The 14,187-nt window shown below is 34.8% G+C and overlaps 1 pseudogene; it reads right to left on the bottom strand.

Annotated features, from left to right (window-relative positions):
- Positions 1-8,191: 8,191 nt before the first annotated feature.
- LOC107016420 lies at positions 8,192-12,852 on the bottom strand (annotated as a pseudogene).
- Between the last annotated feature and the right edge of the window lie 1,335 nt (positions 12,853-14,187).

Here is a 14,187-nt window from a genome sequence, read left to right as displayed (position 1 = left end):
AATTAGCTCATTTGTTAGAATATGTCTTCTTCATAGATTTTCTCGATTTCTTATGCTCGATGTTATTGAGGAAGAAACATTAGTTATCCTTTTTACCTCGGAAGCTGGGAGATTGAAGAAAAATAAATTTCGAATAAGTCATTGTTTTAAACTAAAGTTATCAAGGAGGCTCTACTTTGTAAAATACACATGCATTAAGTTATTAAAATCTAATTAAAAATATAATAATTGTATGTACGTCAAATTTATAAAAAAAAGTAATCATGCAAAAAAAGCAAAATTGTTGGAGAGACATGCTGCATACCTCATTTGTATAAGCGCAATTTCTATTAAAAGTTCTATTCAACGGTCTGCAAAAAAAATCACCTCTGATTTATACCTGAGAAAAATATTACATCATAAGTTCATAAAACAAAATTTTAGCAGTATATTTTCATATGAGGGATCAAACATTTAGATATCAATTTGAGAATATTATTTGAATGATAGCAAAAATTGAAAAATTTAAATGTAACGAAAGACTTGAAAAAATATAATATGATAAGAGCTTTATGCTCTCTAAACCAAATTCAAATTCAAATGTACAATATTGTCATCAGAAGACAACCTTTAAGAGACTTCTAGTGATTTCTTGAAGAGTTAAAAAGTCATTCAACTTTAATGGTGATTTCTTGTAAAATTAAAAAGTTATTCAACTTTAATTGTGATTTCTTGAAGAGTTAAAGAGTCATTCAACTTTAAGAGTTTCACACTTATAAAATAATAATTAATTATTATTTATAATAATATGATAATGATAATTAAAAAGTTGAAGGGCTTTTTCTTAATCCAACTTTAGACAACATCTTCCCATTTATAATATAAAACATAATAACAATTATATAATATGATATATGATAATAAAAAATAAAATAATAATAATATAATATATGGATGGTATATGACATGATGATGGATACATTATTTTTAGAGAAAAGACATAAAGTCACCACTGATGTTATCTCAGATTTGCAAAAAGATACCTTAACTTTTTTAATTGTCTTATTACCCCATTAAACAATTTTGAACATATATTATTATGCCATTTTTTTTATCAAACCCAAGTTTTAAGAAGCAAGTGAATTCACACACCAATCATTATATGACACATGTTAATTTAATTTAAAATGTATTTTTTTTATCTTAAGTTTTTCCTTTTTAAAAAAAAAAAATTTCTCGCTCTCTTACTTTTTAACTTTTAATTTTGATTTATCTTAAATTTCACATCATCTCCCACCTCCCACTTTCAGGTGATTCATTCCTCCATTGTCTTTTCTTTCTTCACTTCCTACACCCCATGTCCAATTGAGCCCTACTCCCATATTTTTATTTTCTTTTTCTTTTTCTGGTCAAATTCTTTATAAAATTCATATTATTTTTTTAGACATTATTGAATTATTGATAGCAAAATTAATTATTTTTCTAAGAAAATTTAGAAAATATCATAAACTACTCATTTTCATATAAATTCAAAATTAGATTTGATAATTTAAAAGAATCAATTAATTCCCAAAAATTGAAAGAACAACTGAAATCAGATTGAAAAAAAACTATGTGATACTTCCTAATCATCTTCAAAACTAATGAGTTATCAAATTGTTCGAACTTTAAGAAAATATTTAGATAAAAGAGAGTAAAATTAATAGTAATAAAAAAGGAAGATGAAGTTAAGATAAGAATGATGACGTTGAAAGTAAGAAGATTTAATGGATGGAGATGAAATGAATTTTTGAAAAAGAAAGAAAAAGAAGAGAGAAGAAAGAGAAAGAAAAAATAAAAAGGAAAACAAGTTAAAATAACATGGAAATAAGAAAATATATTTTATAATAAAGTACTTATCAAAAATAAAATTGTATTATTTATTATAGGTTGCTCAATCTCTTTTAGAGAGTGCACACCACTCTCTATGTCAAGTGGGCGAAAAATGATATAATTATATCTATTTAAAATTGTTTAGTGGGTAATAGGACGGTTGCAAAGTTAAGGTGTCTTTTTGAAAATTCGGGAAAACTTCAGTGTTGATTTTATGTCTTTTCTCTTATTTTTATTTATCATAACTTTTGAAATTCTTCCGTTATGAGAATTATGATTAAGATTAAAAACAATATTTATGTACTCATTTATCAAGAAAATAATAATTTAATTATTAAAGGGCTAAGGACTTAAATTCTGTCATTATGTAATTAAAATATTTGTATTAGTTAAATGATTAATCCAATTTTAATTTAGTAAAAGGAAAAAATGGTAATTCAACTTTTTACTTTGCAGCTTCTCACTTATAATAATATATGATATATGATGATTAGTTTTATGACACGTGCATTGCACGTGATTATCAATTTCAAAGATATATGTTATAGTAAATAGTATTGCTTATTTATGCAAAGATTTGAACAATAAATTAAACTTAGCAAAAAATAATATTATAGATTCTTTTGTGAATGTGCAATGTGATCGTCATATCTTTTCCCGAATCTACAGACTTGTTAATCAGGAAAGATTCTAAGATAATATTTTTGAGTGCCAGGAATATAAAGATTTACTAACAAAAATTCTTTCTTCTTGCTCCTCTAGAAATCATCATGTGATTAAACTAACAAATTTGCAAGATAATATTTTATTGTTTACTGATGCAAAAATGTAAAATGGTAGAAGGGGAAGTATCGGTATTGTGCCTTTTCGATAGCCTTGGAAAACTTCTTCATGCACAAGGATCCCCAATCGAATATATTAAGAAAGTCTTGACAGTTGAAGCAACTGCTTTTGGGAAAGCTCTTGAATATGCTATCAGCACAGGACAAAAGTTAGTAAAGATTTCATCAAATGCCAAAAATGTTTGCTGATATGATTCAGAAGCTGAGACATAGAAGTAATGTTTGAAGATATTTTGAAGCTTGCAAGCATGTTTAATCATGTCGAAATTATATATATTCGTAGGTGTTTGAACACAACAGCTGATAATTTAGCTAGATTTTCAATCTTATTGTTAAAGAAAATCTATTGAGAGGTTTGATCATACAGGATGCTAAAGATATGTTTAAACTATGTAATTCGTTCATGCAATAATGCGAGGTGTTATGTTTCAAACATATTATATACAAATATTACTTGTTAGTTCTTAATTTCATCTTATCTTAGCCACACATTAGTCTATAAAACAGTGTTTCCCATGGCAAGTGCTAATATTACAGGTTCAGCAAACTATCAAGTCAAAAATCTTATTATCTTCAACCAAAGTTGTTCATTCTGTCTTATAATACCTCCTTATTACTCTTCGATGTTACTCATTTGCATAGTGCGGTTCTCCTCTCCCCTTGCCATACTTCCTTTATTTGTCAGTTCTTTCACCACTATAAAGTTCAGGATATCTACCATCAGCCCTCTCCTGATGATATAAAATCTCAACTCTCCTATTGGTTCTAGTAAATGCATGATCAGTTGGACTTCCTCTGCTAAAAAGAGACCTCGTATGAACGTGCTACTTTACAGTATTCACATCTCTCATATCATTCAGATGACGAGCTCTATAAGATGGAGAGTCGCGCCTTTGAGGAGCTATTGATTCTTCAGACCTCATTCGATCTTCCCTGTACATAACTGGAGACCTGAGATGATATGAATCTTTATGACCATTGAATCCTTCCATCAATTTCCTCCGACGAGAGGAACAAGTACGGGATCTAATAGGAGATTTAGATTGCATTCGAGGAAACAACTTCTCTTGATCACAGAAACTTTGTATTACCCAGAACGGAATGACGATCAAGTCCATCGTACATAGATTGTTGATGACTATAAACAACTGGAAAGAATCTATTAAACTTCTCACTATGCTGAACATCGACATACTCGCAACCATCTTCACCAGTGCAAAAGCTTGGGCTTATATTCATTTGAATGCCCTACAGCATTGCAGCAACGACGTGAAGGTGGATAACTAATGAAGGGGAGTCATCATTTAATAGAATCCTAATCCTATTACTAGCAAAGGCAGCACCATCTAGTCAACTATCATAGTCAATACATTTATGTCTGAAGCGATAATCAGCTAAACCTTCATCTCGGCAAAAATCACAGTAATAAAAAGTCAAGCAGCATTACAAATACAAATTACAAATCAAACAACAATAAATAAAAGAAAAATCACCTATTCCTTTTGAAGGATTTAATCTCAAAGATATATGCGGAATTATACATACCTTCTTGTAGTAGGATCAAGTGTTATCACCACCAACTGCCTAAGCGGTTTCTTACAAGATCACTATGGAGTCTGGTATTGTTTTCCACAACAACTACACTCTTTATCTAAGAAACTCCTTTCTTGTGTTGTTTGTGTTGTTTTTGGATGACCCCAAGTCCTCCCTTTTATAGGACAAGGTTTAGATTTGTAACTCTTATTAATTCAAGAATTACATCACCCCTTATCCTATAACTCACACTTCATTAATGAAGCAAGTTACTAGTCATATTATTTCCAAAGAGAAGAATGAACATTTTTACTTGAAGATTCATTATTTTTTCCTGAATCCATCCCCGCAGCCATTGGGTCTTCTGCAATCGACTGCATCTTTAGTTCTCAGATCTTACCGTCTTCTTATATGCCATCCTCTCTGACAAACCCACTCTCTCAGTGTCAACATGTCCTGCAAAATCCTAATAACCATCAGATTCATAAGCAGAATCATCACATTCTTCTTCTGTACCAGCTAATATACTTATCTTTTCCTTATCATTTGCTGACCCCTCACCACTTGCAACCAAATTATGTATGTCTTGTGTTTTTTTGTATACCGTGTGATCTTCCATATTAATGCTCACGGAAAAAGATGCCTCCCCTTTATCACTGGATACATTTAGTTCTTTGAGGTCAAAGCTTAGCATTTTCAGCAGCAGTATTAGCATTTGCCTGATCTAGAACGTTGTTAGCAGCAATATCAGCTTCTTTACCACTGACAGACAATCTAGAAAGTGCATCCTTTATGAGGGGCCAAAGGCATTTGCAGTGTAAAAGAAGAAGAAGAAGAAGAAATCTCCTGAACCGGCAAAATCCTTCCAACTAAACGGTGAGCAATCACATATGATGTCATGGATATTTCCAGGCTAACTTCTTGGGTTGGCTCTTCAGTTGAAAACTCAATAGACAGCAGATTCTGCCTTGCAACCTCAATTTTTACGACATTAACCTCAAATGTTCCACTTGGACTAACACTGTTAGTGTCTACTTTAGCCAATGGCTGCAGTACTGAGGAGTCAAGCCTTTGAAAAGTACTACCAAGACTAAGACGAATCACTTCCAAGGACTTTGTGTCATAGGGAGGGATGTATTAATGAGATGGGAAAAATTAAAATTCCTGCTCACTAGCTCCAACAACTTGGTTTTCTTTATCACCGGTAGAACCAACAATAGAAGCAGAACTAATAGGTGGCTTGATGTCTAGTGAACTAGATGTCTTACATAACAGATCAGTTTGACTTGCATCTTCAACGAAAAAACATCTTTGGTCTTGGATTCATATTCATGAGAACAAGAGCATTCAGAATGGATAAGTGCATGAAGATACAACCTCTTCTTAAAAGGAACAAAAGATGAAGAGTTATTAGACTGCCGAGAAAGAACTCCAGGATGCAAATACATGATGAAATAGATTAATATTAAAAAACAAAGAAAGTATTACACAGTTAGACCAATTTTCAATAGCAAATAAGAAATCAGATTAAGACCTCTTCCTTTCCAGAAACTAGCATGATTCCAGAATCAACTAAATCTAAAGCTTTTCTTTTCATCTCGAGACAATATCAATCAAGTCGAACACAACTGAACCCAGATAAGCCAAAATATCAGTTCAGTACAAAAGAAGAAAAATAGAACATTCATACTCATTGGGAGATGGAATGTTATGATCTAAGAAGTCAACTTGGGAAAACTACTAGTTCCTTAAGGCAAAGTTTATGGGGTTTGATTGTTGATCCTTAAGGTCAAGGATGAAATCATGTGAGCTGAAAAACAAACTAGTTGTAGAGGTTGAAGTCGAGTAAAGTAAGGGAGACTAAATTCATTCCTTTTAAATGAGCAGCTGAGATTGAAATGAGTATGAATGTTCTGTTTCTCTTCTTTTGTATTGTACTTATATTTTGGAATATTTGGTTTCAGTTGTGTTCTATGACATGACTAATATCGTTTCGAGATGAAAAGAAAAGCTTTAGCTTTAGCTAATTCTGGAATCATGCAAGTTTCCGGGAAAGAAGAGGTCTCAATCTGATTTCTTATTTGCTATTGAAAATTGGCCTAACTGTGTTATACTTGCTTTGTTTTTTAATATTACTCATCATGTATTTTATAGTGAACCTGAATTCTCAACTGAAATACTAAAGTATTATATAATTACTAATACCAAATTACAACGACAACAGTTCAACTATTGAATAACAACGCAAAATACTGAAATAACAAGTAACTAAAGATAGAGATAAGAATGGGGTGAGAACCTTAGACTCTAGAAAGAGACGAGAGGATCTGACAATTTGTTTCACAATATACATAAACCTTTATTTCCAACTCATTTGCCATTTTAACCAAATGCTAATTGGGATGGGATCTCAAATAACGCTCCAACATTTTACTCGGCCTAATAATCCTAACTAAATTAGTATCCACCAATTCTAGTCCATAATTCCTTACATGTCCCACTTGGTTCACAACATATTTCCTGCCTGGAGTTAACACCCAGTAGTCTAGTAACTCTTACATGTTCTTCCTATTAACAAGAGGTGGTACTCTATGATCTATCCTCATGGACCTACCCGTCCTAAACAATATTTTTCAGATGGAAATGAATCCACGACAAAAGTTGTAGTTCCTGTTGAAGATGCAAGTCAAAGTGATCTGTTCCGTAAGACATTTAGTTCACTAGACAGCAATCCACGTATTAGTTCTGCTTCTGTTATTGGTTCTAAGGGTGATGAAGAAAAGCAAGTTGTTGGAGCTATTGAGCATAAATTTAATTTTCCCATCTCATCAATACATCCTTCCCTGCGACAGAAGTCTACAAATGTGCTTCGTCCTAGTCTTGGTAGTACTTTACGAGGGTTTGACTCCTAAGTACTGAAGCCATTGGCTAAAGTAGACTCCAACAGTGTTAGTCCAAATTTGAGTTTGCTGAAAAATTTGGCATTAAATAGAAACATGAATTCCCCTACTTGTAAAACTGTTGATGGAGTTCTTGCACGGCAGTCTAGTAAGTCTTCGTGTTTTCTTCCTATTAAGAAGAGGTTGTCCTCTATGATCTATCTCTGTGCACCTATCAATCCTGAATGCTCTTTTTAATGAAAATGATGCAAGACCAATGCGCCTATCCATCTTAATACTAGTTCTGTGCCATCAAGAAATGTTGGCAAACCAGTGAAACAATCATTATTTGACCAGGAAGCTTTAGGTACGACAAAAGTTTCTGTCACGGAGGATGTCATTACCAAACAAGGGAAGCAAATTGTTGGAGCTCGTGTGCAGGAATTTAATTTTCCCATCTCATCAATACATCTTGCCCTACGACACAAGTCTAGGGGTGTGCTTTGTCTTAGTCTTGGTAGTACTTTTCAAGGTTTTAAATCATTAGCTAAAGTAGACTCTCAATCGTTTGGTCCAAATTCAAGTTTGCTGAAAAATAGGGCATTGGAAAGAAACATGAATTCCCCCTACTTGTAAAACTGTTGAGTCAGAACTAGTTGTGGAAACCTTGGTACAAGCAAATGCTGGAACTTCGATTCGTTCAGCTGGAACATTTGAGGCTAATGTAGTAAAAACTGAGTGGTGGGGACTTGTCTACTCCATCTGAATACTCTGATATTGCTACTAAAAATGCAAACTTTGACCTCAAAGAACTAAATGTATCCAGTGATAAAGTGGAGGCATCTGTTTCCGCAAGAATCTATGGTTATGGTCCTAAATTTGTGTGAGATAGGTTTCAGGAATGTTCATTTGGTAGCTAAGGGGGAACTTCATGCATGGAAGAGGGAGGGGTTGGGGCCAGTTTCACATATTACGTAGAGATTGGTTTTCTGGGTGTGATTTTGAAAGGTATGGAGGTATAAGTGATTATTGCTTTAGACATAATCATACAGCTACTGCTTGGGAATCTACAAATGAACGTAATGACTATGATACTAGCAGACTAGATGGTGGTGCCTTTGCTAGTAATAGGAGGAGGAATCCATTAAATGACGCCTTGCATTCATTTCGGGATCCACCTGCACGTCGACTATCCCCAATGTAAGAGAAGATGCTGCCATGATGGGCATTCCAATGCTTCATAGCGCTCCCAGGAATATTAGCCCAACCAGATGCACTGGTGAAGATGGATTTGTGTATACTGGTAGTTGGCATAGTGGGAAGTTTAATAGAGACTTTCCAGTTGATATAGTAATCATGTTTATAGTCACCAACACTCTATGTACGATGGACCTGATCATCATTTCAGTCAGGGTAAAACAAAGTTTACTGCGATGCAGAGAAGTGGTTTCCCTCAAATATGGCCAGAATCTCCTGTTAGATCCCGTACTTGGTCCCCTCCTCCGAGGAGATTGACGGAAGGATTGAATGGTCGTCAAGATTTATCTCACCACAACTCTCCTATTATGTACAGAAAAGATAGAATGAGGTCGTCTTCACGAACTTCTTTTACTGAAGAAGCAATAGCTCCTCAAAGGCGTGACTCTCCATCTTATACTGCTCATCGTCTGAATGATATGAGGGACGTAAATTCTGCATTGGAGCATGGGCATACAAGGTCTCTTTCTAGCAAAGGAAGTTCACCTGATCAGGTATTTACTAGAACTAATAGGCCGAGAGTAGAAATTTTAGATCATTAGAAGAGGGATGATGGTGATGTGTACTTTGATGAGCCAATACACACAGGTAGATTTCCTGAGCTTCACAGTGGTGAAAGTAGTGATGAAAGAAGGAAGTATGGCGAGAGGCAAGGTTAACTTAGGCAAATGAGAAATGTCGAACAGCAAGAAGATGGTAATCTTAGACTGAATGAACAACTTTGGCATGAAGAAGAATTTGATGGCTCCAGATTGAAGAAAAGAAGATATCTCACTATTCCTTGCAGACAGAGAAGGGTAACAGCCGGATGCTTTCGTATTATAGAAGTGAGGCAGACCTATGTCCTCCTTGCCTCTCACCATACTTCCTTCTTTTGTTAGTACTTTCACCACTGTGAAGCTCAGGAAACCTACCAGTGTGTATCGCCCCATCTAAGTACGCATCACCATCAGCCCTTTCCCAATGATCTAAAATCTCAACTCTCCTATTGATACTAGTAAATACATGATCAGGTGGACATCTTTTGTTAGGAATAGACCTGGGATGCCTGTGCTCTTGTATAGCATCCACATCTCTCATATCATTCAGACAACGAGCAGTATAAGATGGAGAGTCACGCCTTTGAATAACTATTGCTTCATCAGTAAAAGAAGTTTGTGGACAAAACCCCATTCTATCTTCCCTGTACATAACCGGAGACATGTGCTGAGATAATCTTGATGGCCATTCAATCCTTCCGTCAATATTCTCCGAGGAGACGACCAAGTATGGGATCTACCAGGAGATTCAGACTGAGTTCGAGGGAAATCTCTTCTCTGTATCGAAGTAAACCATATATTACCCTGAACAAAATGAGCATCAGGTCTATCATACATAGATTGCTGGTGACTGTAAACGGGATCACTAATATCTGCTGGAAAGTTTCTGTCAAACTTCTAGCTATGCCGAGGACCAACATACTCAGAGCCATCTTCACCAGTGCATCTGCCCGGGCTAATATTTCCGGGAGCTCTACGAATAATTTGACTGCCCATTGCTGCAACATCTTCTCTTCCATTAGGGGATAGTCGACATGCAGGTGGATGTCGAAATTAAAGCAAGTCATCATTTAATGACTTCCTCCTCCTATTACTACCAGAGGCAGCACCATCTAGTCTACTGTCATAGGCATTACGTTCATTTTCATACTCCCCAACAGCAGTTGTACGTTTATGCCTAAAGCGATAATCAGCTGCACCTCCATAGCTTTCAAAATCACTCCAAGAATCCCCATCTCTACGTAATCTATGAAATCGGTCTGAGCCCCTCCCTCTTTCACACATGAAGTTCCCCCTTGAGCTACCGAATGAACGATATGGAGACCTATCTTGCACAAATTTAGAACCATTCATAGATTTCATCTCTGGAAAAAGCATAGTAAGAAACAGTCAAGAGTTGAGCAGCATTATTAAAAAATTAAAAATCAAAGAAAGCAATAAAAAGAAAACTAGACTGATTCCTTCGTAGATAGAATTTCTCCTCCTCCATATAAGAATACCTCTCTCTTCCACTTCTTGAAGACAGTGACCTACCCGTTACAGGTCTAAAATTACTAGAAGATGTCACATTGGATGCACGGGGTAAGCTGATGATCCGACTCTTGCTTGACAAATCTTTACTACAAGTAGTATTAACAGGTGTTTCTGCATTTTGCAAAGATGAAAGGGATTTTGTTGACATATCAGATCTTCCAATATACTCATTATTAGCCTCACCAACATTCCTGACAACTCCTCTCCTCCCAGCAGATGGTCCGACACATAAGACATCTTTTTCACATCCCTCTTGCACATCTGCTAGTCCTGATTGATCAAGTGATCCTTGGTAAATAACACCAATAGGCCTTTGCTCATCATCTCTGCTTGTTTCCTCTTTATCTAATAATGGACTTCCCAGATTAATGTCTTTATTATCATTTTTATTCTTTTCTGAATCCATCCCCTCAGCAACTGGGTCTTCTACAATTGATTGCATCATTGGTTCTCGGACCTCACCGTCTTCATATTCCTCATCCTCTCTGACACACCCCACACTCTCAGTGTCAACATGTCCAGAAAAAGCCTGATGACCATCAGATTCATAATCAGAACCATAACATTCTTCTTTTGTACAAGCTAATATACTTATCTTTTCCCCATCATTTGTCGACCCCTTACCGCTTGCAACCAAATTATGTGTGTCTTCTGTCTTTTTGTATACCGCATGATCTTCAATATTCATGCTCGCGGAAATAGATGCCTTCACTTTATCTTTGTATACATTTAGTTCTTTGAGGTCCAAGTTTGCAGTTTGAGTAGCAACATCATCATTTGCCTGATCTAGAGCATTTTTACTCCTATTAGCTTCATTAGTATGAACAGAGTACCCAGATGGAGTAGACAAGTCCCCCCCACTCACAGACAAATCTGAACATGTAGACAATCTAGAAGTGCATCCCTGTTGAGGGTTCAAAGGCATTGGCAGTGTAAAAGAAGAAGAAGAACTCTCCTGAAGCTGCAAAACCCTTCCAACTGATTGGGGCGCAATCACATCTGACGTCATGGATATTTCCTGGAGTGGTTCACATTTCATTGGTTTTTGCTCAAGTAATTCCGTAGGGGCCTTAGTTGATAACTCAATAGACTGCCAATTCTTCCTCACAACCTCACATTTTACAGCATTAGCCTCGAATGTTCCAGCTATATGAACCGCAATTCTAGCATTAGCTTATACCAAGGATTCTACAACAGGTTCTGACTTAACAATTTTACAAGTAGGGGAATTCATGTTTCTATCTGATGCTAGATTTTTCAGCAAACTCGAATTTGGACTAACCCAGCTAGAGTCTACTTTAGATAATGACTGCAGTGCTGAGGAATCAAACCCTCGTAAAGTACCACCAAGACTAAGACGAAGCACATCTGCAGACTTGTGTCGTAACCTAGGATGTATTGATGAAATAGGAAAATCAAATTCCTGCTCACTAGTTCCAACAACTTGCTTCCCATCACCATTAGAACCAATAACAGAAGCAGAACTAATAGGTGCCTTTCAGTCTAGTGAACTAGATGTCTTACCTAACAAATCGATTTGACTTGTATCATCATGAACAGGAACAACATCACCAGAACCCTCCCTTGAATTCATGGGGGTATTCAGATCCCACTTAGATCTATCATTCTGTGCAATATCATCAACATCATTGTAATTCAATCCACTCTTGTAACTTCCTTCCTTGGACATGTCCTCCCTTTTATTCGAGGAAAGAGAAAGCATTGAAGGATTTACAGTTTCACGCATCAGACAACTCTCCTTAGTAGATGGATCATCCAAAGAAGAAACATGAGATTTTTTGGGCCTAATGACAATTCAACTTGCCTTGAAATGGGCAGGAAGTTCAAGTTCACTATGGCTTTCCCCTTGTTTGAGAATGACTTCTTTCTTGAGAGAAACTTTTGTTACACCTATAGCTTCTTGGCCAGCTATTTTTTGGCCAATTTTGGTTTCACAAGATCTTCAATATTTCTTGAAGTACCGGAACTAGTATAAGGATTCATTTCCGTAGATACCGGGAAAATTGGTCGCATGGTAGGCTGAGAGTCAACTTTCACACCCAAAGGCCTTTCTTCTTTTACCTCTAGAACAGACTTACTGAGAATATCAGATTTACCTGTACTATCACAATAATTCAAGGTCGATCTTTGTCCGAAGCCGGAATCTTTGGTCTTGGATTTATTTTCATCAGAACAAGAGGGTTCGGGATGGATAGGTGCACGCGTATATAGTAAAGAGCACCACCTCTTCTTATAAGGAAGAACAGAACAAGAGTTACTAGACTGCCGGGCAAGAGCTCCAGGCTGAAAAAACATGATGAAATGGAGTAATATTTTAAAAAAAACAACAGTTAAACCTATTTTCACCAGCAAATAAGAAATCAGATTTAAAACCTCTTTGTTCCCGAAAACTGGCATAATTCCAGAATCAGCTAAAGCTTAAGCTACAATCAAGTAATAAAACACAACTCGAACACTAAATCACACTCCTCTAGTACCACCCTGCAACCAAATATGCCAAAATATCAATACAATACAAAAGAAGAGAGCAAAAAATCATAAAAGAATCAATACAAATATTGTATCTAACAATGCAATACAATACAAAGGGTAAAAACCTCCAAAATCAACAAATCAAACAAACTAATTTACTATTAACAACTAATTGATTTCGAATCTCACACCACTTGATCTAAATTACTGGGAAAAAAGTGAAAATCATCAGAATTCCACAAAACAGACAGAAAAATCCTACCATTACAAGTAAATTCGACTTGTTTCAGACTGAGGCATAATTGATTAATTGAACATATATAGGTGCTAGTTAATAAAACTTAAGGCGATTTTCCAGCTCTACTCAAAATCCATCAACAAACACGATATAAAGACAATCAAATAGTACAGTAACTAATCAATTTCCATAAAACCCCATATCGAAAAAACCTCCACAGATTACAACAAAACCAACTTTATCACTCATCAAATACTATTTCAGATAAAAAAGAAGACAAACACAAAAATTCAACAATAAAAAAAAACATTTACCTGAAAAAAAACAAAAAAAGGAACAATTACATACCAACAGATACATATATATGTATAGGAAGCAAATGAGAACCTTCTCTATTGTTCTTGAACAGCAAAAAGTGTATTGAATGAGGAAAAAATGAGTGAAAAAAAAACAAAGATAAAAAAAGGAGGAGAAAGTATAATGTGAGATAATTCTTATTTTAATTTACATTTGCATATATATAAATCTTAGTTAGGGTTTGTGGATATTTCAATAATTGCAAAAGTTCTTTTATTTATGCCCTTTATTTATCTTTCATCTCAATTTCTTTTCCCTTTTTTTATTAATGGCAATTTTTACTTCCTTTTTTCTTTAGTAATTTTTCCTTTTTTTGGTTTAAAGATCCTTTTTCTCAAGAAAAAATTACATGTTGATACCATATGTACTTATTTTGCTTATACTTTCAAATAATTATAGGTAAACAATTATATATATAGATATATATTTTCATTAATTAAAATTTTCATATCATATTTGAAGTTAATAACATTAAGATACTTTATTCTTTTAAATTAATTTAATGATTTTATTCCATCGATTCTCTTCATAATTTATGTATTCACTAGAAATTAATTCACATTTTCTTCTAAATTTTCTCTCCCACATTTTATTCAGCATTCTCCATCCTTCTCCCTTGCGTTTATTATTGCATATTCAGTACGAAGAAAGAGACTAATATTATT

This window comes from Solanum pennellii, chromosome 4, assembly GCF_001406875.1.
Source record: "Solanum pennellii chromosome 4, SPENNV200".
Taxonomy (NCBI): domain Eukaryota; kingdom Viridiplantae; phylum Streptophyta; class Magnoliopsida; order Solanales; family Solanaceae; genus Solanum; species Solanum pennellii.
Note: the sequence above shows the minus strand (reverse complement) of the source record. Positions and strands in the feature narration are given on the sequence as shown.